Source organism: Myotis myotis, unplaced genomic scaffold (genome assembly GCF_014108235.1).
Source record: "Myotis myotis isolate mMyoMyo1 unplaced genomic scaffold, mMyoMyo1.p scaffold_m19_p_15, whole genome shotgun sequence".
Taxonomy (NCBI): domain Eukaryota; kingdom Metazoa; phylum Chordata; class Mammalia; order Chiroptera; family Vespertilionidae; genus Myotis; species Myotis myotis.
Genome location: NW_023416319.1, coordinates 27,679,065 through 27,706,362, shown reverse-complemented (window position 1 = coordinate 27,706,362; position 27,298 = coordinate 27,679,065). Strand labels below are relative to the sequence as shown.

The window sequence follows — 27,298 nt, the reverse complement described above, 5'->3', positions numbered from 1 at the left end:
GACCAATCAAGCTGCTGATTATGACAATAAATATTTACAGAAAGAACCAAATCCTTCTCTATAAGCCCCAAGAGAGTCTCTTAGCATAGTCAATCATTGTCCAAGTCGAGGTCTCTTGGGATCGACGAGTAATAAATGAAAAATGATATTTCCATAGGCAGCATATTAAACCCATCACTGGCATTGGATTCCTGCTTTCAATTGTATCATGTTTAAATCAATGTTTGGGATAAAATCAGTATGGTTCCATTTTATTTTATTTACTTATTTGTTTATAATGTTTTGTTTTATTTTTTATATTTTTAAAATTTTATTGAATTTATTCAGGTGACACTGGTTAATAAAACAATACAGGTTTCAAGTATATGACTATGACACATCATCTGCTTACTGCATCATGCTCTCACCACCCAGAGCTAATTCTCTTTCTGTCTCTATTTATCCCTCCTTTGCCCTCTTCCACCTCCCTCAACCCCCTTTCCCTCTGGCAATCACCAGATTGTTTATCTGTGTCTTTTTTTCTTCTTCTTAATTCCTTCTACCTTTTTCATCCAGCCCCTCAACCTTCCTTCCCTATGGCAGCCGGCACGTTGTTCTCTGTATCTATGAGTCTGATCTATTTTGTTTGGCACTTTATTGTGTTCATTAGATTTCACACATAAGTGAAATCGCATGGTATTTGTCTTTCTCAGACTGGCTTATTTCACTTAGCATAATACTCTCCAGGTCCATCCATGCTATCGCAAAAGGTAATATTTCCTTTTTTTTTACATCAGAGTAGTAAGCCATTGTATTAATGTAACATCATACTCAATGAGCAAACACTAAAAGCATTCACTTTAAGATCAGGACCAAGTTAACTTTCATTCCACTTGTTCAACATAGTGTTAGAAGTCATAGCCATAGAAATCAGAACAGAACAATAAATAAAAGGCATTCAAATTGGAAAGGAAGAAGTAAAACTGTCATTTTCAGGTGACATGATACTTTATATAGAGAACCCTAAAGATTCTACCATAAAACTACAAGAACTGACTAATTAATTCAGTAAAGTAGCAGGATACAAAATAAATATCCAGAAATCAGTTGCATTTTATATACCAATAATGAACTCTCAGAAAGAAAAAGTAAGAAAACAATCCCATTTACAATTGCATATAAAATACTTTGGAATAAATTTAACCAAGGATGTAAAAAACCTGTACCCAGGAAATTATGACACAGAAAAAAGAAATTGAAGAAGATACAATTAAGTAGAAGCATATACTGTGATCATGAATAGGAACAATTAACATCATTAAAATGTCCATACTACCCAAAGCAATCTATAGGTTCAATGCAATTCCTATCAAGATAACAATGGGATAGTTCACAGACCTAAAATACATATTTCAAAAATTTAGATGGATCCACAAAAGACTCAGAATAGCCACAGCAATCTTAAGAAAAACAAAGTTGGTGAAATCATGCTACCTGATATCAAACTATACTACAAAGTCTTAGGAATCAAAACAGCATGGTAAAACAAACATATAGTTCAATGGAACAGAATAGAGCCCAGAAATAAACCCATGCCTTTATCGTCAATTAGTATTCTACAATGGAGGCAAGAACACACTAGTTGTTACATGTCTAGCCCAAAATGAAAGGGAGGGAATAATTACCGGTACTTGGTAGGAGTGAGCAGAGAAGGCTACCTTTAGAGCAGAGGTTCTCAACCTTCCTAATGCCATGACCCTTTAATACAGTTCCTCATGTTGTGGTGACCCCCAATTTCATTGTTACAAATTGAACATAATTAAATCATAGTGATTAATCACAAAAACAATATGTAATTACATATGTGTTTTCCGATGGTCTTAGGCAACCCCTGTGAAAGGGTCGTTCGACCCCCAAAGGGGTCGCGACCCACAGGTTGAGAACCGCTGCTTTAGAGGATCAGTGACATTCAGTAGATAAACAATGTTAAGCCAGGAGTGTCAAAGGGAGAAGAAATACACTAACCTCGCTTTCCTCTCCTTCTTATCCATTCTTGGGGTGCCTCTGCAAGAAGCTGAATCCCACTAAAAATATAAGGATCAGGGTGCCCTTGTGGAGGGGCAAAAAATGTGGTTTGCAAGAGTTAGACTCGGATATATCTGCAGGGCCAAAGGGAAGAAATCTGCCACACTCACATTGTATCCATTTCCAGACTCTGAATTCTTTAGAGTCAAGAGTCCAAATTTGCATACAATCCTGCTACTTAAGACAATATCTGGAACACAAATGTTTATGAAGTACTTTGTTACTAGACATTGTATTATAAAACCCTGGCAAAGGGATTCTAGTATTAAGAAGAACACAGGTTATATGGGACTGAGAGCAGTGAGTACAGGAACACAGGTACCACTCCTTGCTAAGTTATCCATACTGAAGATGCTAATTGTTGGGTTTACTAATTCAGCAAAACTAGTCTGGTACCTCACGCCTATTCCCAACTCTTTCAGACTGAGGATATAGACAGCATTTGGTTAGTTGGTTCAAATGGAAAATAGTTTCATGTGTAATTCATCCATTTACAATTTTATCCCAGAGAAAAAAATGAAAAATAAAGATACTTTATAATCAAATTTTTAAAATCCCTTTGCACCTCTGGCTTTTCACTACTGTTCCTTATCAAAGATGATGGTATTCTTTATGTCCTTCTTCAGAGCACAGTATTTGAGTTGCATTTCCAGAAGTGCTAATGGGTAACGCTTGATTTTTGGGGGTGCTAATTTACTAGAGGAATATAATGGATTAATGGGATCTACAGATGATTCTAAATCCCACTTCCTCTTCTACCAAACTTTTAAATGAAATTGTAACTGATAATGTAATTGACTGACCAGTCTTACTAACTTTCAACTTCAATATTCTTATCAAATGTTGTAGGAAATGCCCCAAAGGCTGATAACATAAGAAAAATTCAAGGTCTAAATCATCTATAAACTGGATAATCTGTCACTAAATTATTGAGTTCAGTGTACGTTATGAAGCCTTTTTCCAACAATGCCTTAAGGCAATTTTTATAGATACTTTATACGTTGTACAAAAAAGCACTGCTTTTGTAATACAGCAGTTTTTGAGATCAAGCACTCTCCCACTGCACATTTTAAATTAAGTTATAGCCATTTATGGAAGAACAGTTCTTAAGATTTTAGATCTAAGACTGTCAATTTGGCTTCATATTTATTTGAATGGAAAGTCTTGCCTAAAGTTTTATAGGCTTTAAATGATTCAGCCCAAATATCTCTCCTTAAACAACCATCCCTATGATGAGACAAATATGTGCAGCTACCCTAAGCTCTACACTCTAGCCCAGTGATGGCGAACCTATGACACGCGTGTCAGAGGTGACATGCAAACTCATTTTTTTGGTTGATTTTTCTTTGTTAAACGGCATTTAAATATATAAAATAAATATCAAAAATATAAATCTTTGTTTTACTATGGTGGCAAATATCAAAAAATTTCTATATGTGACACAGCACCAGAGTTAAGTTAGGGTTTTTCAAAATGCTGACACGCCGAGCTCAAAAGGTTCGCCATCACTGCTCTAGCCTCCACCCTCTGTAGGAGTTCTATTGTCCTGTAGGGAAGAAAGGAGGAGGAAAGATAAAATGATTCTAGTTGAGACTAAGAAAGCCCTGAGGCTCATCTCCACACAAACATGGCATAGTTCCACCATCACCATTGTCCTGATTATTCTGCTGCAAACCATGGCTGACTACGTGCAAACATTTCTTCTTAAAAAAAAAAATAGATAGATAGATACATAGATAGATGATAGATAGACAGATAGATAGATAGATAGATAGATACATAGATAGATACATAGATAGATAGATAGATTTGAGAGAGAGGATGGGAAAAGGAGAGAAACATCAACGTTGAGAGAGAATCATTGATCAGCTGCCTCCTCCATGCCCCCTATTGGGATCGAGCGTGCAACCTGGGTAGTATTTGCCCTGACCTGGAATTGAACCCTGACCTCATGGGTCGATGCTCAAATACTGAGTCAAACCAGAAGGGCCAGACATTTCTTCTTTAGCAACCAGGGAATTGTGCAATTTATAAACAAAGTAACCTACATTTGAAATGATTACAGGGCACTCAAAGCTATTGTCTCTGTTCCAATCTTCACCACAGCTTTAAGACTCCAGGAACATCCTGGGCTTCATGGAAACAAGGTGAAGCCCAATATTTGTCCAAGACGCTATGGCGCCCTACCTCCTAAGCTGACTTCTCAAGTTGCTTCTTGTTACTTCTATCGAAGAGCACTTATTTCACGTAAACCAGGGTATCCCAGAAAAGGTACATCAGGGCTAAATAGCCTGTGATACACACCGAATATACCAGTATTTCTACATATCTGCACCTCAGTCCTGTGCATTCATTACAACCCCATAATAAACACAACTTCCCAGAACACACCATCATCTATTTTATCTTTTTGAAACATTCCTTTCTTGCCTTCTCGAAATCTATTAATCTATGCCTCAATCTTCTACAGTTACCACTATTCAGTCCACAAGTTGTTGGTAGTAGTGTTTTTTATGAGTAAGTAATCTCACTAGGTACTGTAGAAATCACAGCAGTTATCAGAGACAGCCTTTGCCCTCAAAGAGCTTACCACCTATTCAAGGAAATGACATGTGTAAATAATCAGAACATACTAGTACATACCAAAATCAAGACATAGCTTGATTATTTTGGAGAGAAGGGAGTTTTTACCTCAGTATGCATCATGCTTGGTATAAAATGCAAATCTATTTCAATGCAATTCATATGTTAGGGAACAATTTAAACAAAGCAAATGTCACATTTGCTTCTACACAACTTTGTCGGCAGAAAACTGCACCCATTCGAGTTGAGCTATAGAAGAATATGAAAAACACACACATGCACACCCCTTAAATATTTACCAGCTGCCTTACTGTGCTAGGGATCACACCTATCCACATCGGGGATCGAAATGTTCTGTCCACTTTCAGATCATCTTCCTTCTGCCACTCCACAATAATTCACAAGCTGCAATCCTCCTGTCATTCACTTCCACTTGCAAACTTCAGGTCTTCACCAAAGCAAAGCACCAAATTTATCAGAGTATTTATGTATTTCTTGCCCAACGAACATGCATAAAAGCGTGCTCCCATTTTTACTAGGTTCCTATCTTCATTTCGTGTCAGTGAAGGTTTTGAGTGTTGTATCCCCAACTCCATTCGTCCCATAAGCTATGTTGTGGTTTTTGTGAAATTTTCATAATGTGGTGATTTTTAGAAATTCATATGTAGTGTTAACAGAATTGACTGTATATGCTCATATTATTTGAAAACGTACTTTTTTTGAAAAACATAATTTCTATAGCCTTCACACACATATACTTCTTCTCCCCCCCTCCCCAACCACACACACAAACATTAATTTGCAACGTGGTTGATACAACTAATTATTTTTGTGGGGTAAAGAATGGTTCTAACCCCCCTGCAAAGGCCCACTTATGGTCTCCCCGTCACACCAACTCTAGGAAGAATTGTTCCCTTCTCTTCCCTTCCCTTTAACTCCAGATTTGCAGGAGAGGATTTAGAGTCCACAAGCAGCATGGTTTTAGTTGTAATTCCACTGCAGCCCCAAAAAAACTGTGTTCCATCTAACCCAGACCTCAAATATAGTCATCTCAAAAATTGTATTTTTTATAACAATTTTATCTCCAGCTTCTACCACAGTGCCTGACATACCTTACATATTTAAAAAACATGAGTTGAAAGTTCATTTAGTAGAATAATTACTTCTCATTATTCTGCTGCTGTTAGCACATTTATCTCCTTCAAGTGAGGTGCTTAGGCCTGTGATACTTTCCTAAAAGACAAAAAAGAAATTATATATCTAAACTACAATCGGATATATAATGAAATGGAAAACTGAGATATGATCTGCTTTCCTAAAGTTAACATTGATGTCCACCTTAAAACGACCTTACATGAGCCCTAATTTACCCTTCAGCACACTATGATTTTATTTCCTGTTTAGGAAGTATCGACTAATAAAAAGAAAAGAAAATGCATTGCCCATCCTGGCTTTTGAAGAGTGTAATCAAAGAAAGCCCAAAATAGACAACCTTGTTTCTGATGTTGTCAGAATGCGGCACTTGTAACTATAGGAACAGAGCCAGTAATTATTCGTCTTTAATTCCTTTGATTAATTTAAACAGCCAAAGAATTAGAAAACTGATGTTTGAAGTGAATTAAGGAGGCAATTCAAACGCTGGTAACAATAACCTGCCTCAGGGATGAATGAGGCCAATTCCAAGATACTTGATAAGAGAAAAGATAACTAAAATAAGCATCAATTGATGCACAAGATGTCCTTATCAGTGGCTAAAAAGCCCAAGAATCAAATGTGGATCCATCTGAATTGAGGGTATGTGTGTGTGTGTGTGTGTATGTGTGTGTGTGTTTAAATAGAGTTCCTTGTTTCTCAAATGTTTCAGTCAATTTCTAAAGCCTAAGCTGAAGACTGTGGGTTTCCTGAATGGGCAAACCTATATGGCACTGGTTTAGACACACATACCATGAAACTCCTAAAACATGACACTTTATCTAAGCCCAAATATATTTTTTTATTCAGTGTAACCCAGAGAGAGGCAGACAGTCCCAGAACTTTTGGAATACCTTTATAAAAAAAAAAAAAAAAAGAAAGAAAGAAAAAGAAAAAAGAAAGATTGGAAGTTTTATTATTCAACAGAGGACCAAAACTACCTAAAAACTGGGACACAGAATCTTGATTATATTTTTAAATATTAAAACCTGAAACTAAATATTAATATCTTACTGTGTGTCTAAAATGCACCCACAGTGTATAGCGTATTAGATATGATTTTCTTAATACAATCTCACAAATATTATTACCAAAGGATAAGAAGAGTGTTATCTTTATGGTGCAAATATCTACGCTAATAAAAGAGAAACATGCAAATTGGTGTCACTCCGCTACGCCCACCAGCCAATCAGAGTGACTATGCAAATTAAACCAACAAAGATGGCGGTTAATTTGCATATGTAGGCACAGAGCGAAGACTGAAGGCTCCAGCCAGAGTGAAGACTGAAGACTGAAGAAGCTTGGCTTCTCCACTGTAGCTTCACTGCGGCCGCAGCAGAGAAGCCAAGCCTCACTGCAGCCAGAGGGGAGAAGCCAAGCCTCGCTGCAGCCACAGCAGAGAAGCCAAGCCTCGCTGTGGCCAGATCAAAGGCCTGGGTCCCCGGTGCTGGAGGAAAACTGGTGCCGCAGCCAGGGGAAGGAAGGCCTATTGCACGAATCTCTTCGTGCAACGGGCCTCTAGTGTGATAATAATACACATAAGAAATATAGAAAAATCATTTGAAGGAAATGAATGTGAATGGAGTGTAAAGGTTATATTTCAATACTAATAAGGATACGTAGAAAAAAGCATTCAGCCTTTATTCTGAATAACTCACAGAAGTGTACCTGACCAGCCCCAGCAGGAATTTTTGAGGGGAGCTTCGGGATTTGACTTCCTGTCCTCCTCCTCCTTCCTGCTCTGTCTTGTGACTAGAGGCACAAATATGCAGACTGGCTGACTGGAATTAGGGGTTGAGCAGGGGTTGTGGGCAGCTGGATAAAACAGAGTGAAGTTAGTACACCCTGTGAGAATCACAGTCTCCTTCCCTTGGGATGTGATTTCTGGTGACCAGCCACAGAGAAGCTGGGTTTGAGGATGAGAATGGAATAGTTAGAGCATTAATTTTGGAAGTTAGTCTTTTACCCCTAGGTAGAGTCCCCCCAATTTATAAGCATCTAACTTAAAACCAACATTTCCTATAGAAGCCTTACCACTTCTGCCATGGCCATATCTGAAAAACACTGGAGTTCTCCATGTAGAAAACTGATGGCTTCAGAGCAGAAAAATGCAAATAAAGAATCACTTCACTTAAAATTGAGGCAGATTCCCCAGCAAGTCATTCCATGCTTGTCAAGGTCCAGCCCCTTCCCAGTTTCTCTTCACCTTCAATCACTTTCCAATATAAAACTTGTGTTGGTGTTTCTTAAACTTTATCATATATATCACCTGAGATATATATATATATATATATATTTATCTTAGAATGCTTATTAAAAAGGCTGAGACCCCTTGACCCTAGCCTTGTGTTCTGATTCAATGGGTGTAGGATGGGCCCAGATCTTTACATATTTAAGCGGTACCCCCAGGTGGTTCTGATGCATGTGGTTCCTGAGCCACACCAATAAAAAGTACCCCAGGCTTAAGCTGCTTTCCCAAATTGTCATGCTCCTTTATGTCTCATGACTTCCTTCTCCACCATCTGTCATTCATATAATAATTACTGAGCACGAGTCTCAGCAAACTCCTCTTCGTCTTTGAAACCTAACTCAAGCATGAAGCTTCCTGGAGCAATTTCATGAACCTAAAAGGGTAAATGATAGCTAAGTTAGATGTCCTTTTGCTCACCAGGAACCCTGAGTGTAGTATTATTCTAGCATTAAACAGCTATATTACAAAGATTGGTATACTTTAGTTTCTTCCACTAAACTATAGACCTATTATAAAGCAGAAGTTTCCAACAAATACTTGATTAACTAGATGAGGCTAAGTGAGTGAGTGAATTAATGAACTAACTTGAAAAGTAGAGTCCAGATACGAATGGCTTGTCTAAGTGATGCTATTAAGCTTCATCTTCCCATACCTCCTGCTCCCAAGCAATCCCCTGTCACAGGATATCGAAATTCTTACTTCGCTTTTTCATCATATTAACTGCTAATCATTAAATTAGAAGTAATTTGGGGTTAATGAACAGTTTCCTTTTATGATGAAAATTTCTCTACAAGGTAAAATATCTAACAGGTTTTTATTGCAATATAGAATGTTCTAATCAGATTGCTTTTCCCCAGGCTCACTTTTCTAACTCCCTGGAACAGTTCTAATTTGGGGGGGAGTAGGTTATTAAGTCTTGAGATTTTTAAAAAATATATTTTTATTGATTTCAGAGAGGAAGGGAGAGGGCGAGAAAGATAGAAACATCCATGATGAGAGAGAATCATTGATCAGCTGCCTCCTGCACACCCCCTACTGGGGATTGAGCCCACAAACTTGGGCATGTGCCCTGACTGGGAATAGAACTGTGAGCTCTGGGTTCATGGGTCTATTCAGCCACTGAGCCACACCAGCCACACCCAAGTTACTTTCTTCACCACCCATTCACTGGAAGAAAATTGCTAGCACCTTAAAGCAAAGTGACTAAAATATTTACATTTATGCCTACAAATCTTATTGTTTCTTTAATTCTATCCCATATCTCTTACCTAAGTACCTATTTTTTGTCCTTAATAAGAACATAGATTTTTTTTTATTTATAGAAGTCAGAAAACTTGGAATCTTACACATTTTGATTGTATAAAGTCAGTAAAGAATATTTAACCTAATCTCATCACAAGAAAAAATAGTTAAAAGTATGTGTGGTAATGAATATGAACTAAACTTGGAGTCATTTCACAATATATACATATGTCATATCATAAAGTTGTACCCCTAAAACTGATACAATGTTATATGTCAATTTTATCTCAAATTTTTAAAAAAGCTTGCCAAGCAATTTTAATGTGTAGCCAAGAATATAAAGTGAAAATGAGTCTTATGAAAATATTGTCCAGAATTCAGGGCTATGAGTACTACCATTAATATCACTATGGTAACAGTATACAGTTTGAAGGTATCCAATAGTGTCTCACATAATGGCCCTGGTAGTAATGCAAAATGTTCTATCCTCTGACCCACTGCTTCTAAAAGCACCCCAAACATGTAAAGATATTCTGTGTACCTTCAAACACTATGAGTGTGCAGTGCTCTTTGCTTTTTTACACAGGCACTGGCATATTTTACCGATTCCATATTTTAATGGCATTTTCTTTGAGAACATCTAAAACTTGTCCAAAGTTGCAACCATTAAGAACCTATTTATCTTAAAAGCCACCAGCAGAAAAAAAAATAGTATTTACAGAATTCCTATTTTGCATCGAGCATTGTGTCAAGGTCTATGGAGGTACATAAAAGAAATATAGGGCATAGTCTCTACTCTGAAATGACTTATTTGGGACAACCATAATAAACTAACATTCTAAATAAAAGAGCTAGAAAATAAGTAAGTGCTAACTGGGTAGTATTCATGAAAAAATATAACATGGAAAAGAAAGTGTGATTCATAAGGACAGTAATAATAATGACAACTTATCCTTATTGAGCGCTTACTACGGCCTGGCACTATCCTATGAGCTTCATTAATATTAACTTATTTGAGGTTCTTAACCCTAGGAGCAATTCTCTTCTCCATTTTACCGGTTAAGACTTTGAGACAATGGTGACAAAGGACTTGCTCACGGTCACAGAGCAAGAGGACAGTGTCGCCTGGATTCAAACCAGTGACCTTGCCATACAGTGAGAAATAGCTGCATTGAAGGAAGTGAGTCTCGAGTGAAAAGCTAAGATTTCCCGTTTGTATTTATTTACAGGAAGTGCAAGGTGTAATCCAGAGCTTGTCCCCCCACTCTGCCACACACTGCTCTATGACCTTGATCAGGGAGCCTCCTCTCAAGTTTCAGTGCCGACACCTATAAAATGCTGACCCCTGATCACTCAGATGCCTTTCAGTTCTGTAACAATCTGAGTACAGTGTAAATGAACAGAAGGAATATGGGAGCATACTACAACGGCAGACATAATGAGCAGAGGTGTGCATATAAAGTGAGAGCGAGGAGAATGCAAGCAGTCAGAATCAGCTCCCAGTGTTTTATGAAATGCAATTTACTGCACCATCCCAGCGATCTTCTTAATACCTTTTGCGTCATGAAAGATATATACCACCTAGAGGTCCAGGTTGCTCTGAGTATCTTAAAGAATGAGTGAGTCTGGGAAAGATAAAAGATGGGCATCTGAAGTCTCCTCTCCTAGGGAGAGGGTTTTTCCTGAATCTCTGCAGATCAGGGTCACAGCTTCCTCCTCAGAGAAGGGCTTGAGATGCCAATGCCCCTTTTCTGAAGAACCTGTTCCCTTCCTGACAGCACTTCCCAGGTTTTGAGGACCACCTTCACCTTTGTTTCTCTGGGTTATGACAAGACCTTCAAGCGGCTAAGTCTATGAAAAGCTTGCAGAGAGTTACACTTCGCATGGATATCTTAATGCAGACCAACCTTGTCACACAAAAGGTGGCTAGGAGTAATAAAGCTAAACAGCAGACACTTCTGCTTCATTCATAAGTGATCCACAATCCTACTCAATTTTCTCCTTGCTCCTTCCATCTCAGCTCTATTGGAGATTCTGAGCCTTTCATTGACCTGATTCTAGTCTGGGTCTTGCCCTTGGAATGTGGTAACTACAGTTCATTGCTTAGGGTTTTCTATGAAACTTGATACAGACTTATCCTGCGGGGTCTCTTCATTTCTGTACACTTGGGTTAGGGCACCAACCACAGTTCACCTTCTAGGTTGTCAACCCTCGCTGGATAAGAACACTCAGTCTCCTGTAAGTTCCGGGTATTACGTAACATGTCATTCAAAAAATGTGACCGAATTTCAAGTTATCTTCTGAAGTATCCTCTTGTCAGAATTTTATTCCTATATTTGTTTCAATTGTGTCTTGAGAAAATAAAGAGGAAACATGCAAGAAAATATATATTTAAATACATATTTGATCCAAACAATCATGTAAGATAGATACTGAAAGAACACTTTGGGCTGCTTTTGTTAATGTAGAAGAAACTGTGAAATGAAACGTTCCATAATTGGGGTGTAGAATTATTTGTCAAGATGCAAAAGTACATGAAAAGCTTTATGGTCTTGTAAGTTATGCATGTGTGTTTTTCTTCTTAGAATCTGTCATCAAAAAAAGCCCATGGCTGGAGGAGGTTAGTTGTAATTAAAAGACCTTTCATAAAGACAAGACGGAGGGCAGCCAGTAGAGGATAAACACAGCTGGCTCAGTCAGCCCTGCACTTCCTCTTCAGTGTTTATCATAAAGTGGAAGAAAATGGCATTAAATGTTCAGCGCCTCAGACCAAATCAACAAGGAAAATTCTATACTCCTAATTTTCCATTCACATTGTACTAATCTTGGGAGCAATAGAAGATAGAACATAAAGAGCATTGCATCAATAAAAATCATGAAACAAATGAAAGCTTACTGACATAATGTCCTTTCTACCAGCAGAATAGCTCTTGTTCTATAGGTCAAATGTATGCAAGACACCAAAGCAAGATCTAACAAACTTCATATAGTTTTCACCGTCCTAGTGGCTCTTAAACACGTTAAAAAACAACATTTTCAAAGAAGGGAGACAATTCTCATTGTTCATTCTAAATGGCATACACAAGTATGATATTTAGACACTGTAGCCTTATTATCTGAGAAGTAATAAAGTCTACAGAACTGTAATAAAAACTCACAAGATGAGTCATTTATTTGGAGACAACTGGGCCACATTTTAAACCCTTTTTTTTGCATTATAAAAATGAACTATTCTAATTTTTACCTGAATCATTTAAATTTGCCCAAGCTGTTTACTTAGTAGCCAAACACACTGAAGCACACTCAGACTTTGGGTGGTATGACAAACCTCTGACTACACTAAAGTTCTTGAGTAAATTCACTGAAACATTTCATTGTCAGAGGGAAACCAATACAAGGGAGAAACATTAGCCATTAAATAATTCTAGGCTATTTTTATGAAGTCTTAAAATGTTAACATTGTCATTTGGTACCAAAATCATATTTTCTTCTTGTGACCCTGTTCTCAAAGGAATGATAACCAAGACTTTAAAATTAAATGGGACTCAGTCCATTGCTCTCAGTCAGATGTGAATTCTATTATGAAAGTTGCTTTTGCACCTTTCCAGTGTAGGGGCAGGAGACATAGGCTTCCCTCGCTAGAACTTGTGCACTTAACTTCAAATATATTGACTTTTCATATGAGCTTATGATTCACACTAATATCAAGATTAATCACAATATTTTTCATGGCAATGCTGACTAAATAATAAGGAAAAAACCAATTTGGACTTCTAGCAGATACTAGTACAGGGCTGTGCAAATCAGAATATTCCCTTGGTCCTCCCAGAAAACAGCTAAAAGCAATGAAGACATTAAAAAATAAGACCCTGTAGGAATAAGGAAAGTTATGATGGCGACGGAAGAAGATTTGACTTTGGGTGGTGGGCACACAGTGAAATATACAGATGATGTATTAGAGGATTTTACACTGGAAACCTCTATAATCTTATTAACCAATGTCACCCCCAATAAATTTAATTTAAATGTACCTTAAAAAATAGAAAAGTTTTGTATTACATACAAGAATAGTCATCACTAAGATAAATTCTTATCATGTTATCAAAGATACAAAAAGAATTCTTCAGGCAATCAAGCAAAATATACATATGTAATTTAGCAACAGCAACTATAAAGAAACAGTAAATGAAAACAGCTCATATTTCATAAAATATGTAGGAATGTTACCTAGAGCTATCACCAAAAAAGGAAGCCCTAGGCCAAAATATTTTAACAGATGTCTAACAAATCGTTAAAGAATAAACAAATTGCAGGCTAGTCAGTGTTTCAGAGCACAGAGAAAGGAGGAAGTAGTCCAAATTATTTTTGGGAAGTGTGCATGACATTGTCTCCAAAATAGACATACATCCATACACACCCAGAACGAGAAAACAATCTCACTCAAGACAATCTATACACAAACCAGCAATATATATTAGTAAACATAATAGAGCAGCATTGAAATATCAAGAATCATTCCATTTTAGGAAATCTCAGAATGTAATTCATCATAAAAGGAATGTAATAGGATCACCTTACAGCTCCTAAAAGGCATCTGATAAAATTCAAAAGACTTCCTTAATAAAAACAAGCACATGAACAGAAAACACTCAATCAAATAAAAATAGATGGATCTTCCCCTAACAAAATTTTGTTGTGATTTTTTTTTATGCTTAATTAGAAAATTCTCAGTAATGTCAAGCAGGATACCTGGGGAACAATACATTTATACAAAAGAACACAATTTCAATGATGAATATTAGAAAGGAGGAGGCTATAACTATTCCTATCTGTAAAGGTTTTGACTAATACCCAGAAAAAAAGAGAATCTAACTGAAAAATTACTGTAAATAATGACAGAACTTGCTAACATAATGACATACAAAATGAATATCAAAATCAATAGCTTCCATATAAACTTAAAAAATGTTAGAGCACTGGAATATATAATAAGAGAAAAAACATTTACAGAGAGCAACAGAAAGGATGTAACAAATAGCAATAAACTTAATATGCAATGTTCAAGACATATATAGAGAAAACACTATAACTCTGCTGAATGATGCCAAAGAAAGCAGATCCTACATTTTAAAGTTGTCACTTCTCATGGTAATCCATAAATGTAATGTGATTCCAGTGAAAAAGTCTAACAGGATTTTTTTAAGACAAGTTTTGGAACTAGACTAGCTATTTCAGAATTTTATGTGAACAAAAACCAAAAGACACCATCCAGACAAATTTTAAAATAGAAAAGAAATGAGCAGGGACTTGTCCCACCAGATATTAAAATTTATTAAATCTTTAATAATAAAGGCAATGGTTGCACTGACACACAGAAAAATGGGAGAGGAAGAAAAATCCAGAAATAGAACCAAACAAGTTGGAATTTAGTACATTAAGATGAAGGTAGCATTTTAGAACAAAAGATAAAATGGTGCTGGCAACAGCTAGAAAATTTAGAGGAAAAAAGAGCTGGATCTACCTCTCCTACCTTATGTCAAGATAATCCAAATAGATCAAAGATGTAAATGCAAGAAAGAAGAGAAGGAGCTACTATTATTTTTTTTAGATATTGACTTCAGAGAGGAAGAGAGAGGGAGAGAGATAGAAACATCAATGATGAGAGAGAATTATTGATCAGATGCCTCTTGCAGGCCCCACAATGGGGATCGAGCCCGCAACCCAGGCATGTGCCCTGACCTGGAATCGAACAGTGACCTCCTGGTTCATAAGTCGATGCTCAACACTGAGCCAGGCCAGCTGTGCAGGAACCACTATTATCATGAGAGTTCTGTGAGAACAGGGGACACAAAAATTAATTTATAATCTCAGTAATCATATCCCAAAAGTTCATAACACATAAGTGAAAAGATTGATAAATTCAACCACAAAAATATCTACAGTGTTTCTTAGTTTTCATGCCAAAAACAAAGCCAATACTGTAAACAAAGTGAAAAGACAAATGCAAATGGCTTCTATGAATAAGGTTTGCAATCTGAAATGCAAATTACACCCACTTTGAGACACCATATTTTACCTAGTCCACAAAAATCCAACCATTTGATAACAACTTCTTTCAGCAAAGCTGGAGGGAAGAAGGGACACCCATTCATTTCTGCTGTCATTGTAAACTGCTGAAATCCCTAAGGCAGGCAGTTTGCAATATTTAACAAAATTATAAATTCATATATTCCTTGATCAGCAATTTTGCTTCTAGGAATTTATTCAACAGACTTAAAAAGTGCAGATAATGTCTATTTATTACAGCACTGCTTGTCATAGCAAAAGGTGAAATCACCTTCACATATACCAGTGGAACTGTATGCAAAAATAAGAATAAGATGTACTTTTGAGAGAAGAAAGTAGTACATGGATCTTATATGCTTTCATTTGTGTGAAAGAGTCAGCAAGACAGTACATGTTTTTATTTGCTTCAATATACTGTAAAAAAAATCTCTGGAAAGTTAGAAAATTATTGAAGAGGAAGCAGGTAGAGATGCAGATAGATGGGTTGGAAATGAATCTACACTAATAAAAGAGAAAGATTCAAATTGACCATACGTTTATGACTCCCACCAGCCAATCAGGAGTGAGTATGCAAATTAACCCAACAAAGATGATGGGTTAATTTGCATACACAGGCACTGAGAGGCTAGGAGCAGGCTGGGACATCCTAGCTGCTCTGGGCCTCTGGGCAGCATGGGAAGGCAGAAAGGCAGCTGCGGCCAGAGCGAAGGCGGTGCTGGCAGCCAGGGGAAGGAAGGCCCATTCTTGCAAGAATCTTCGTTCATCAGGCCTCTAGTAGATAAATGATTGTGGTGAGAGGCTTATCATGTTATAGGTTTTTTATTTTGGTACTGTGTGAATCCATTACCTATCTTTAAATTACTCTTAATTAAAACATAAAAACACACCTACCCTGTGATCAAATAATTCTATCTTTAAGAATTTATCCTAAGGAAATGATTTAAAGTGTGCAGAATGATGTAAGTACAAGAATTACTCACTGCAGATCTGTTTGAAATAGTGAGTATAAAAGAAAGAGAGTTAAAAGGAAAAATGATTCAAATTCCAAATGCCCAAATAATATACTAGTAGGATTACTTAAATATTTACATTATAGAATTCCATGAAATCTCTAAAAATTATGTAGCAAAATACTATCTAAAGTCTTGGTAAGATATTCCCAATAAATCTATGGTCTCGTTAAAGTAAATGAACAAGGAGGCTGTTGAATTGGGGCTGCTCTAATGCCTTAGCAGCCTATATAAGCAAACCAAAACCTAAGCCAGAGTCAGTGTACTCAAATATGAGAAAATAAAACTGAACACAACCAATCACAAACAATCAGATTAGTTTTTAAACATTAAAAAAATAATAAAAACACAACTGCAATGATTTTTTTAATCTAGCTAATCATCTTAAAATAAAAATAGGAATTTCCTCATTAGTTTTACCCCAGATATTACTAAGAGGTATATAAGGCAACTACAAGTTGTATAGGTTAAGTTCCCACTTGCTCATTGCTTCTAAATTATCATGACTACACAGGATATAGATACATAAAGTATAGCAATGTTTGAAAAGAAAATATGATGATTCCTACTGTTGCATGAATTTACTAAATGTTATATTTAAATTAAACAAAAAGCCACTATATTAAAATATTTTGTTTTTCAAATCTGGTGAAACCAAATTTTTCAAAAAAAGTCAAGATGTATCATCATCGTTTATGAATAATGGTCCATCAAAAAAAGGTCTGGGAGAAGGACACAGATAAATCACCTTTATCTTATGAACGTTAAGTAAAAATGGAATTTATATGGAAAGACTTCAAAACACCATGAACATGCTTGTTCACATATACTATTCATCTTTGGAAGTAAAGATGTCCTAAGAGATAAATGTCTGAGGAAAGACTGAGGTAAATGCTGTGTGTGCTTGTGCTGGAAGACATGATTGAGACAAAAAATAAATGGTGGTTCAGGAATGGCAAAGAGATTTAACTTGGGAGCCAATACCAACCCATTGGTTGTGCTTCCCCAGAGTGATGGGCTGAAGAGATAATGAAGCTGAATCTGGCTCAGTGAGGATTGCTGTGATTGATTGGCTATGTCTGCCAAGGGCAAGGGATAAACACAGTGGAGGTCCATGCTATAAATGTGCCATCCCTAGACTAGTAAATTAGGGAGACAAGGAAATCACAGCTAGAATTAGTATCAGAACAGTAAAGGCAGCCCAAAACATGCTTTTCAGATTAAGAACATGTGTGTGTACATTGACACCCATGAAAAAGACATTTTCTTCCGATTAATATATAGGGCAAATGGAAAGAAAAGGCAATGGAATGACTGTTGGTGTCCCTGGCTTACCTTGGTATGTCCCAGCTTCATGGTGTTAGGTGACCACTCCTGATTGAAGTTTAGTCATTTATAAATTATAAGTAATAATATTATGTATCTCACAGGGTTCTCAAGGATCAAAGGAGATCATGTGCAATAAATGGTAGTTATTAGAATATGCAAAACAGCGCTAAATGTTCAGAACTCCTGCCTAACAGCAAGGAGGCGAGCCCTTGGGAACTTGAGGGGTGAGAACCAGAGGGCTAGCGAAGTAGCCAGCCTTGGAACTACAAAGTTTAATATAGAACAGCACATGTCAGGGAAAAGCAAAATGATTCATTTCCCCCAGTAACAAATTCCTTTATGCATAGTCTGTGCTTTCTCACAACCCAGCATCAGCTGCAAACTACGCTAGAGCTTGCAGGTTTGTGTGACATTGTCATTCCACTTGAAGCAGTGTAATTACTGTTGTATTACTATTTTATCATTTAATAGTAGTTTTAATATTTCTACTAAAAAGTTCACTATCCATTCAGCAATAACTTAAGGTAGAAAAAAAAAGACCAGAGACAATGTTATTAATCTTTTCTCCTTATCAGAATATGCCTTGCAAAATAGTTTACAAATGTCACTCTTCTTGATCAGTTCAAAATGCATCTGCAATCGGTAAGATTTCTGCAAATCTACTTTTTTACAGTTCTCCTGGAATTTGTCCTATGTCCAGCAACTCATCCCAGGGCTGTCCATTCTCAGGAGTACGGATAAAGGAAAGCCAAGAGGAAAGGGCTTCTGGCTGAGAACGAATTCAATTTCCCATGGGGGCTGCTGGATTCAAGGAGAGTGGTGTCCCTGGACTTTACAGTTGCTGCTCATCCAACCATCAAACTTCACAGACTCTACACCTGGCGGTCTTGCTGGGTTTTGCATGCAAATCAGCTCTTTGATGCTTCTGTTAAATTCCTAAATAAGACCCATAAGGTTCAATCCATTGGTATCTGCTAGAACCTAATAGGTACCTGAAGGGACACACTGCTAGCCACGCTGGGTCCCATTACCCATTCTATCCACTGAGACACACTATCAGTTATAAATACCGACAACAATAAGCCCAGACTATGGTTTGCACCCATCTTTTTGGCCACAAACAGATCTGGCTGAAATGTGGTGCAGAGACCCCTTACTAAAGAAGTGTGGGTGAAGAGAAATGGACACAGTAGAGCTGTTCTGAGACAGAGAAACCTGTGCCTTTTGAAATAAAAACTTTAGAATTTATTCTCAGGCATATTTTACGTGTCTTGATATAATTAAAATAAGTATAAAATATCAAGAAAAACTTCGATTTTAGGAAGAAACAATTCCATACCAGAATTCTCATTTTTCATCCCAGAGTCTTTAACACCAAAAAGGCATGACCTGAAATTTCATTAGTTTGAAAGAGAAGCACTTTTTTTTTTGAAAAAGACATTTTGTGCTCTATACATGAGATATGTTATGTTGTGTTGGTGTTTATATAATAAAAAACGCTTCTAAAAATAAAAGAGGACTGTACATATCGTCATAAGGAGCCTTGGCAGGACTTGACTGAGATTACAATGTACTTCACAAAAAGTATGTCTGATTGTCGCCACATCAAAATCATTTTTAGTGAAAATTTGAATTTGATTCTTTAGTATACCACCAAAAGGTTGCAATTCAATATATATATATGCAGCATATTGCCAAGAGGTAGTGCCATATACAGGCTAAGTATACGGACTCCACAGACATGTAGTCATGCGTTGAATTCCCCATTTAGCAGGGAAGCAGTGTGGGCAAGTTAACCTGAGCTGGCCATTCCTCCTTGTAACATGGGTACAATATACCTATCTCTTTCAGGACTGCCGTGAGGGTTAATTGTGACAATGTATGTGTTGTGCTGAGAACAGAATGGCTGGCACAAAGGTAAGCATTGGTAAGTACAGCCCTCGCTATTTTTATGTTCTAAACACAGCTTTTTGTCTTTCATCTAAAATAAAAATAAAAAAAACACAACGCTTTCTGCAAGCTATTTTACAAAATTTTCTTTAACAATCTTCTGAACAACAATCAGTTTTCTTTGCAAAGTATTCCCTCAAGAAACAGAACTAGGTTTTCTGGCTGTTGTGTTTGCATTGAGTAGGAATGAGACCTGATTTCTCTCAGCAACCCCGACTTCTCCTCAGTGTAGTCTGTATGGCACTCCCTGGTCCAAAGGTAATGGTAATAAATGCCCTCCCTGATAATAATTATATTCTAAATAAGATCCAAATGTTATAAACATTTAAATGACACTATATACACAAAAACAAAAACTAGGTGTATCAAAGAGATCAGCCCCCCCCCCCCCGAACTCATTTTTGCCTCTTTTTGAGTACTTTCATAGTAAATTAATCTGCCTAAAATTCTAAGAAATAGGCAGATTGAAACCTCTCCCCCCAATTTCTGTTTAATTATGGAAAAGAGCTATTCACAGCAAGTCTAGAAAGTAAAGTTTGTCTAGGAGATCTGCTGCTGCCAGAGAAAGAACCCTAATGAGGAATGCCATATTTTGTCGCGGCAGCTGGGTCTATATGCAGACCTACTTATTCTGAAATCATGCAAACTCATCTTAATAGGGGTCTGAGCATGATGAGCAGATAGGGGTAAATTCACCATCTTACTTGGTTCACTGTTTACTAAAGAAGCACACCCAATCATTAGGTTGAATTAGATTGAAATTATGTGATAGAATTTCACACTTCAAATTTTCACAAATGTTAACTGGGTTTCACTATTTACTAAATATGACTTATATCTTCTATATCAGCTGCCTTTTGTCAAAGACAGAGATCTTTGGGATAACTGGTATATGGGAAAAGTATGTTAAAACGAAGGGAGGCAGATGGCAAAGGCAGACCGAGTCTACTTAACTATTTTTGCCTTTAGGCCTGCCCTGGGGTTAGAAGTAAAAAGGAAGCAGACAATAGGCACCGGTGGCATAATCTACCAAGCTACTCTTACATGTGCAGAGTCTAAGCCTCCACAGGGTGATCTGAAGAGTTCTGACAGATTTCACCCCACTCGTAAATGTACCCACGAGAGAGTCATTGAGTGGCACTGAAAGGTCCCTCAGTATTTGTTCCTGTGCGTTAAGTCTTTGAAGATCCCCATTCAAATGGCATGGGGCAGAAGAGGAGATTGTAACACATTAAAACCTTGCCAATTATGATGATCTTCATTTGAATTAAATCTAAGGAATAGGTATGTGGCCAGCTCACAGAGTTCTGACGGACGAGGAAAAATAATAAAAGGAGAACAGCAACTTTTGCAGAAGGCTCTCTCTGTGCCATGCCATGTGTGGAAAAACTTAAAAACTTGTTTATTTCATAGTAGGGATTGTTAATATAAAGTAGGGGCTATGATTATCTTCCTTTCACAGAAGAGGACACAGATGCTCAGAGAAGTTCACTAATCTACTCAATATCATGTGGCTAGGAGAGGTCAGCACAAGCATATATATGACTCAAGAGAATGAGTTTTTTACTACTATCACAGCATTTGGGAAAGCACATTAAGATTTAAGGAAAGGATCCAAGAAAATCTTAGTATAGAATAACAAGTCCACAGAGTAAAAGACCAGAAGGAAAATCCAGACCAGTATTAGGCAGCATGTGTCTGAGGGATTAGTGCACAGAAAGGCAAGGAAGTCAGTTCACTATAATTTTGTAATTAAGTGAATCCTCCTAATTAATAAGAAAAACCAATTTATTATCTCACAATTAGCATGACTAGTAGAATCAAAAGTAAGTCTTTCAACCTTCCACTGGTCCTGCATATCTTTGGGCTATTAATGTTCCCAGCAGTTATATTCCAGTACATCTAAATAGATATGTATCGATAAAACTAAGAATTAACTATCATATATTTACCACTTGTTCTATAACCTTATCTAAATCACAATTTCTACCTTCATTTAATTTTTGTACGTGGATATTATTATATATTCTCCATTCAAAAAACTTTTTAAGGAAGAAAAATTACAGACACGGAAGATGTTTTAACTAGTCTTGAAATAGATGCTGAATGAAACAAGTACATAATCTGTAGAATTCAAAGAATTTACTTTTTAACATATTCTTTTATAATAGTGACCTCTCAGAATTTACAACAAAGTTCCTGAGCAACCCCGGCTTGGCTATAATTTGGTGCCTGTAATTGCAGTCATTAGTTGCTCATGAAGCTACTTCTGGGTGCTGTAGGGAAATATTAAAAATTTACTCATACATAACAAGTAAATTTCGACAGTATAATATAAAAATAGCACACCAGTGTCTTTTATTTGACTGCATTAAGCTCTCTTAGCCTAGTGTACTGAAACCATGTGCCAAAATGTTATGTTACTGAGTAGAAGGCCAGCGTTTGGGGAGATGTAAGTTATATTTTTTCTATAACCAGATAATAAACAATTACATTAAAAGCTGTCTACCTAACAGGATAATATTATATCTACTATTATTCTCTCACTGAATTATCTTTCTCTAGCAAATGTGTATTTTACAAACAAGTGTGACAGACAGATGTGCATGAAGACACAAGTTCCTCCACAGCGTAATTACACTGAAAACATATGGAGTAAGGATTAGGGATATTTACATTTAATACCAAATGTTTTAAAGTATGCATTATGTGTGGAATATTGTGGATTTATTATCTGTCAATTACATCATTCCTCATTTAATTATAATTATTTCCTAGAGGTTACTTCTAAGATTTATATTAGGTGCATACTGTAATTTATAATTACAGGTTAAAGGTTAGTGTGCAATTATAAATATGTAAGCTTATTCCTTTTAAAAAGTCAGCCCAAATTATATCTACACAGAAGCATTTCTCCCCTCTGTAAATTAGGAACATATAGAAGGCAAAGGCATTTGAAGGTTGCTTTATCACAATAACAGTCTTCATTGGCTATTTCATTTTATGTGAATCCAAACTCTGCTACATCTCAGTGATGCTATAAACAGAAATGATTTTATACTGGTGTTTTAAAGCAATGCAGCAATATTAGCTTATTAAGTTTTTTATACACTATACCTTTGATAGTTATGGGCAATATAGCTATGGAATGCATAACATATAAAAGAGCAATTATCCTCAATCTTAAGACTTCTACAATAAGTTTCATTTTTTTTACTCTACTCATAATTCTACATGATATTTGATTTCTACTCATAATTATTTGATGGATATGTTAATTTCTACTTCATTCAATCATTCATTTGACAAATGTCACTGGTGCTTATTATTGCCAGGTTTTGTGCTAATTCCAGGAAATGCAAAAGAGGATATGGTTGGGTTATGCAGAGGCTTATCATCTTTATAGTACAGCAACTAACAGAGTACACTTAGTCTTATAGTCAAATAAGGAATAAGTAAAGTATGTTAACAGGAAAGCCAATTAAATTGAAATATTTACAGTTTTACATAGTAATGTCTTCCAAAGATCTACTTAGAAATAACAAATATATTTTATATATATATTGATTTCAGAGAGAAAGGGAGAGAGGGAGAGGAAGAAAGAGAGAGAGAGAGAGAGAAAAAGAGAGAGAGAGAGAGAGAGAGAGAGAGAGAGAGAGAGAGAGAGAGAGAAACATCAGTGATAAGAGAGAATCATTGATTGGCTGCCTCCTGCATGCCCCCTACTAGGGATCAAGCCCACAGCCTGGGCATGTGCCCCTGACTGGCATCGTACCCAGGACTCTTCAGTCCACAGGCTGACGCTCTATCCACTGAGCCAAACCAGCTAGGGCTAACATAAGATTTTTATCACAATTTCATTTCACTCAACACTCACCCATTTTATTTAGTGATTCAATCACCACATTTCCATCCCACTGGTATTACAACTGTATAAAAAATGCTAAGTATGATTAAGAAGGAATGTGAACCAAGGTTTTCTAGAAGAATGCCACTGTAATTCAGTTAGGGAAGAGTTCAAAGCCTTCACTGTGGACAAAAGTGCCCCAAAGTCACCTCAGTTATTCTTAGGTAGTGTTAGAAAGAAGAATGAGAGGATATTGTACTGAATTCAAGTTTGTTTAAAAAGCTGACTCATCCTACCTCTAAGTTCTTCAGATTTATGTATTTCCTAGTTTTTACTCTTAAAAAAGTACTTATTAGATATCAAACTTACTATAAGCTGTGGCTTTTATTTGGACATTTACATATACTTTGCTTTATGACATCAATGCCATTTTATAGGTTTATGTGGGGAACACAAACACTTAGGATTAGGTGCAAACTGAGAATACACGTAGTGTCACACTGTTCTGCTGATGTTCCTCTCCAACACCCTGCAAACATCATCTTCAGGATGACACACTTGGATACTTCCAGTGACAAGGATCTCACTCCCTTTCACAGCATGAGCAAGCTACTTACACCTCAGGGCTTTGTGCATGTGGGTCCTATGCCTGGAATGCTCTTCCCCCTAGTTTGTCACCCAGCCAAATGATACTTGTCATTCTGGATCAGCATCAATGCCACTGCTTTAGAGAAATTTCCCCTAACACTCAATCTAAACCTGGTATCTTCATTATAACTCTCATCGCAAGCCTGTCTTTCCAACTTTGCACGTTTTACAATTTGTGATTGTCTTGTTTAATTATTACTATGACGTCTATCCTATTAAATCATCACAACAGCCCTAAGAAGGACTAGGTACTTTTACTATCCACATTCCACAGATGAGGGCATTAGCACTCACCTGCATGATGCCTCACTCTTATTTATTTATAATAAATAATTGAATACATTGACTGAACCAACCATCTCCTAAAATTGAAATTAGACTCTCTGAACATGATGGGGAAAGTCAGTAAGAGAGAACGGAGTTAGAAACCTGCCTGACACTATGACCCTGATATATATAGAGAGAGATGTACATACGTTTTAGGCCTCACTTTTTCATCAGTGAAATGAATATAACACTTATCTCACAGAATTGTTGTTAGGATTTAATGAGCTGTGTAATAAAAATAAACTAACCTTAATGAGCACTCATAATTTATATCCCAGCCCATGGATGTTTAAGAACACATCTCATTTCTCTTCCAAAGGAGAGTCTTTCAAATAAAATATCTCGCCCTTAATTCTTCCAGTTCATTGGCCTGGTTTTCTTCAATCGTCCTTATATCCATTGACTTACTAGTTCGTTCAACAAATATTTATTGGGTACCTACTATTTGAAAGATATAATTACTCATAAATCCTGGTCCTGCTGAAGCACCCAACTAAATAGAAAGCCAAACTGTACCATCAGTCACTCAGAGCCAGGGTCACTCAGAGGACTCGTTACAATCAGACTGCTGGGCATCCCCCCAGGACTTTCAGATGCAGTACATCATGGGTGGGCCCTGAGAATTGTCACTTCTACAAAGTCCTCAGCTGGTGCTGACGCTGCTGATCTGGGGACTGCATTTGTTGAACCAGTGAACTAGAATATGGTGATATTTTCCCAAGGATGGGGATGAAATTTTGGGAGAAAAGAATTAAAACAAAAACTAAAAAACAAAATAAAAATAAAAACACAATATTCTAGGAGTTTGGTGAAGGAAATGGCATTTGCTCTGGCCTTAAAAGGTGGGAAAGGACAGTCTTTGCCAAACAGTGGCATGGTTTCCTGCTTTAACTGTGCTTGGACAACCTCATCGCTGGAGCCCCATCCCAGCCAGCCTCTCAGATCCAGCCTTCTCCACCTCCTCATAGCATGGCCACTCCCCACCTGCTCCAAGGCCCATGCCACTGTTCCCACACTGTGCAGGCACCTCTTCTCAGCCGCCCATCTGAGGACCGGATCACGCAAGCCACCCCCAGGACTCGGAGGCCACATCAACCACCAGAACAACCTGGAGCTCTACGCTTCCTACGCCCACCAGCCCATGTCTTCCTTCTTTGACTGCGATGGTGATGCCAACTACTTTCTTCACCAATCTCATGAGGAGGAGGAACATGCCGAGAAACTGATGAAGCTGCAGCGCCAACGAGGTGGCCCAATCTCCCTTCAGGACATAAAGAAACCAGACCATGATGACTGGGAGAATGGGCTGAATGCAATGGAGTGGGCATCACACTTGGAGCAAAGTCATTACTGCAATTGCACAAACTGGTCTCTGACAAAAATGACCCTCAGATGTGTGACTTCATTGAGACTTACTGCTTAGAGCAGGTGAGACCCATCAAAGAATTGGGTGACCACATCACAAACTTGTGCGGGTTGGAGGCCCCTGAAACTGGCATGGCAGAGTATCTCTTTGACAAAGCACGCCCTGGGAGACAACGAAGAGAGTTAACCCTTAGGCTGACTTCCCACAGACAAGGGGGTGACTTCCCTGGTCACCAAAATAGTACATGCATCTTGGAGTTACCTTCGCCTTTTCTATAAGTTGTATCAAGTCATCCACTCAGGTTCTTTCATTTGAAACAGTCTTTCAAATAAAGTAATTTAGTACCCCCACCCCCCAAAAAGATGGGAAATAATTTGAAAGGGGCTTCACGTTTTTTATATTTGAGGAAACAATCATTTGTTAATGAATATGACAACAGATACTTTCATAATTTTATGATTGAAAACCAACTGAAGAAAAATATAAAATTCTATTCAATGGAAATAAGTGGCAACTATTACATCAAAAGAATACATGCTATAGGATTATTGGTAGGAACTAATATATACCAGTGTGAAGAAAATCAAGGGAATTATTAATCTAATCATATTAGCTAATATGTGCATGGATTTAAAGTTAAATGAGACAATCTACAACCTGGTACCATATTGACTCTGAACTAAGGAACACATACTGTGTCTAGCCGCCCATCTTAGCTATTACACTGTTGGTGTCTTTTTATTCCAGAAATGATCTGCTCTAAAAATATATATATTTCTAAGCAACCTTATTGGTAACTTGATAAAGAACTATCTGGTTACAGATTAGAACTCAGTGGGAATTTTACATTGTCTTTCACTGAAAAGAAAGTCAATGTACAAATAAAAATATTACCATGTATAACACTGCATGCTGCTTTGTGCACACAATGTGTTATTCTCAAGTAGGGCAAGTCCAGATTTTGAGTCAGTTGTAACCTCAAAGTGAAGATTTGACATATACTCAAAAGTAGGTGTCAAATTCGTGTACCAATTCTGCAATTGTAGTTATGATTGACTAAGCAATTCTTTACAAACTGGAATACTCAGTGGTGTGCCAAAGCTGACTCAAATGCATTCAGGCATCATATGTTGGTAGTCTGACATTGGCCATGATGGGAGTGTGCATACCATGGAAATTTGTAAAGATTGCAAACAAAGGCAATTTTTCCATGTTTTTTTTTTTCCAAAGCTGAATATTAAACATTTACCATTTTCAATTTCAAGTTTTCATGCTTTGGGACTAATACAACAAAACTTGATTATATGCACAACTTTAGGAGAGAAGAAAGTTAAACAGTTGAATTTCCTTTGCTAATTTTCTATGCAGAGAGAAGAATTAGTATACTTTTTTTTTAAGTGTTTACATTGCCCCTGAATGGTACT

At 37.0% G+C, this 27,298-nt stretch overlaps 1 protein-coding gene and 1 pseudogene across 2 annotated transcripts in view; one reads left to right on the top strand and one right to left on the bottom strand.

Annotated features, from left to right (window-relative positions):
* PRKG1 (protein kinase cGMP-dependent 1) overlaps positions 1 to 27,298 on the bottom strand; it is a 1,061,913-nt gene that overhangs the window by 869,091 nt on the left and 165,524 nt on the right. The gene's annotated exons all lie outside the window — the stretch shown is intronic.
* Positions 10,407 to 26,060, top strand: LOC118670279 (annotated as a pseudogene).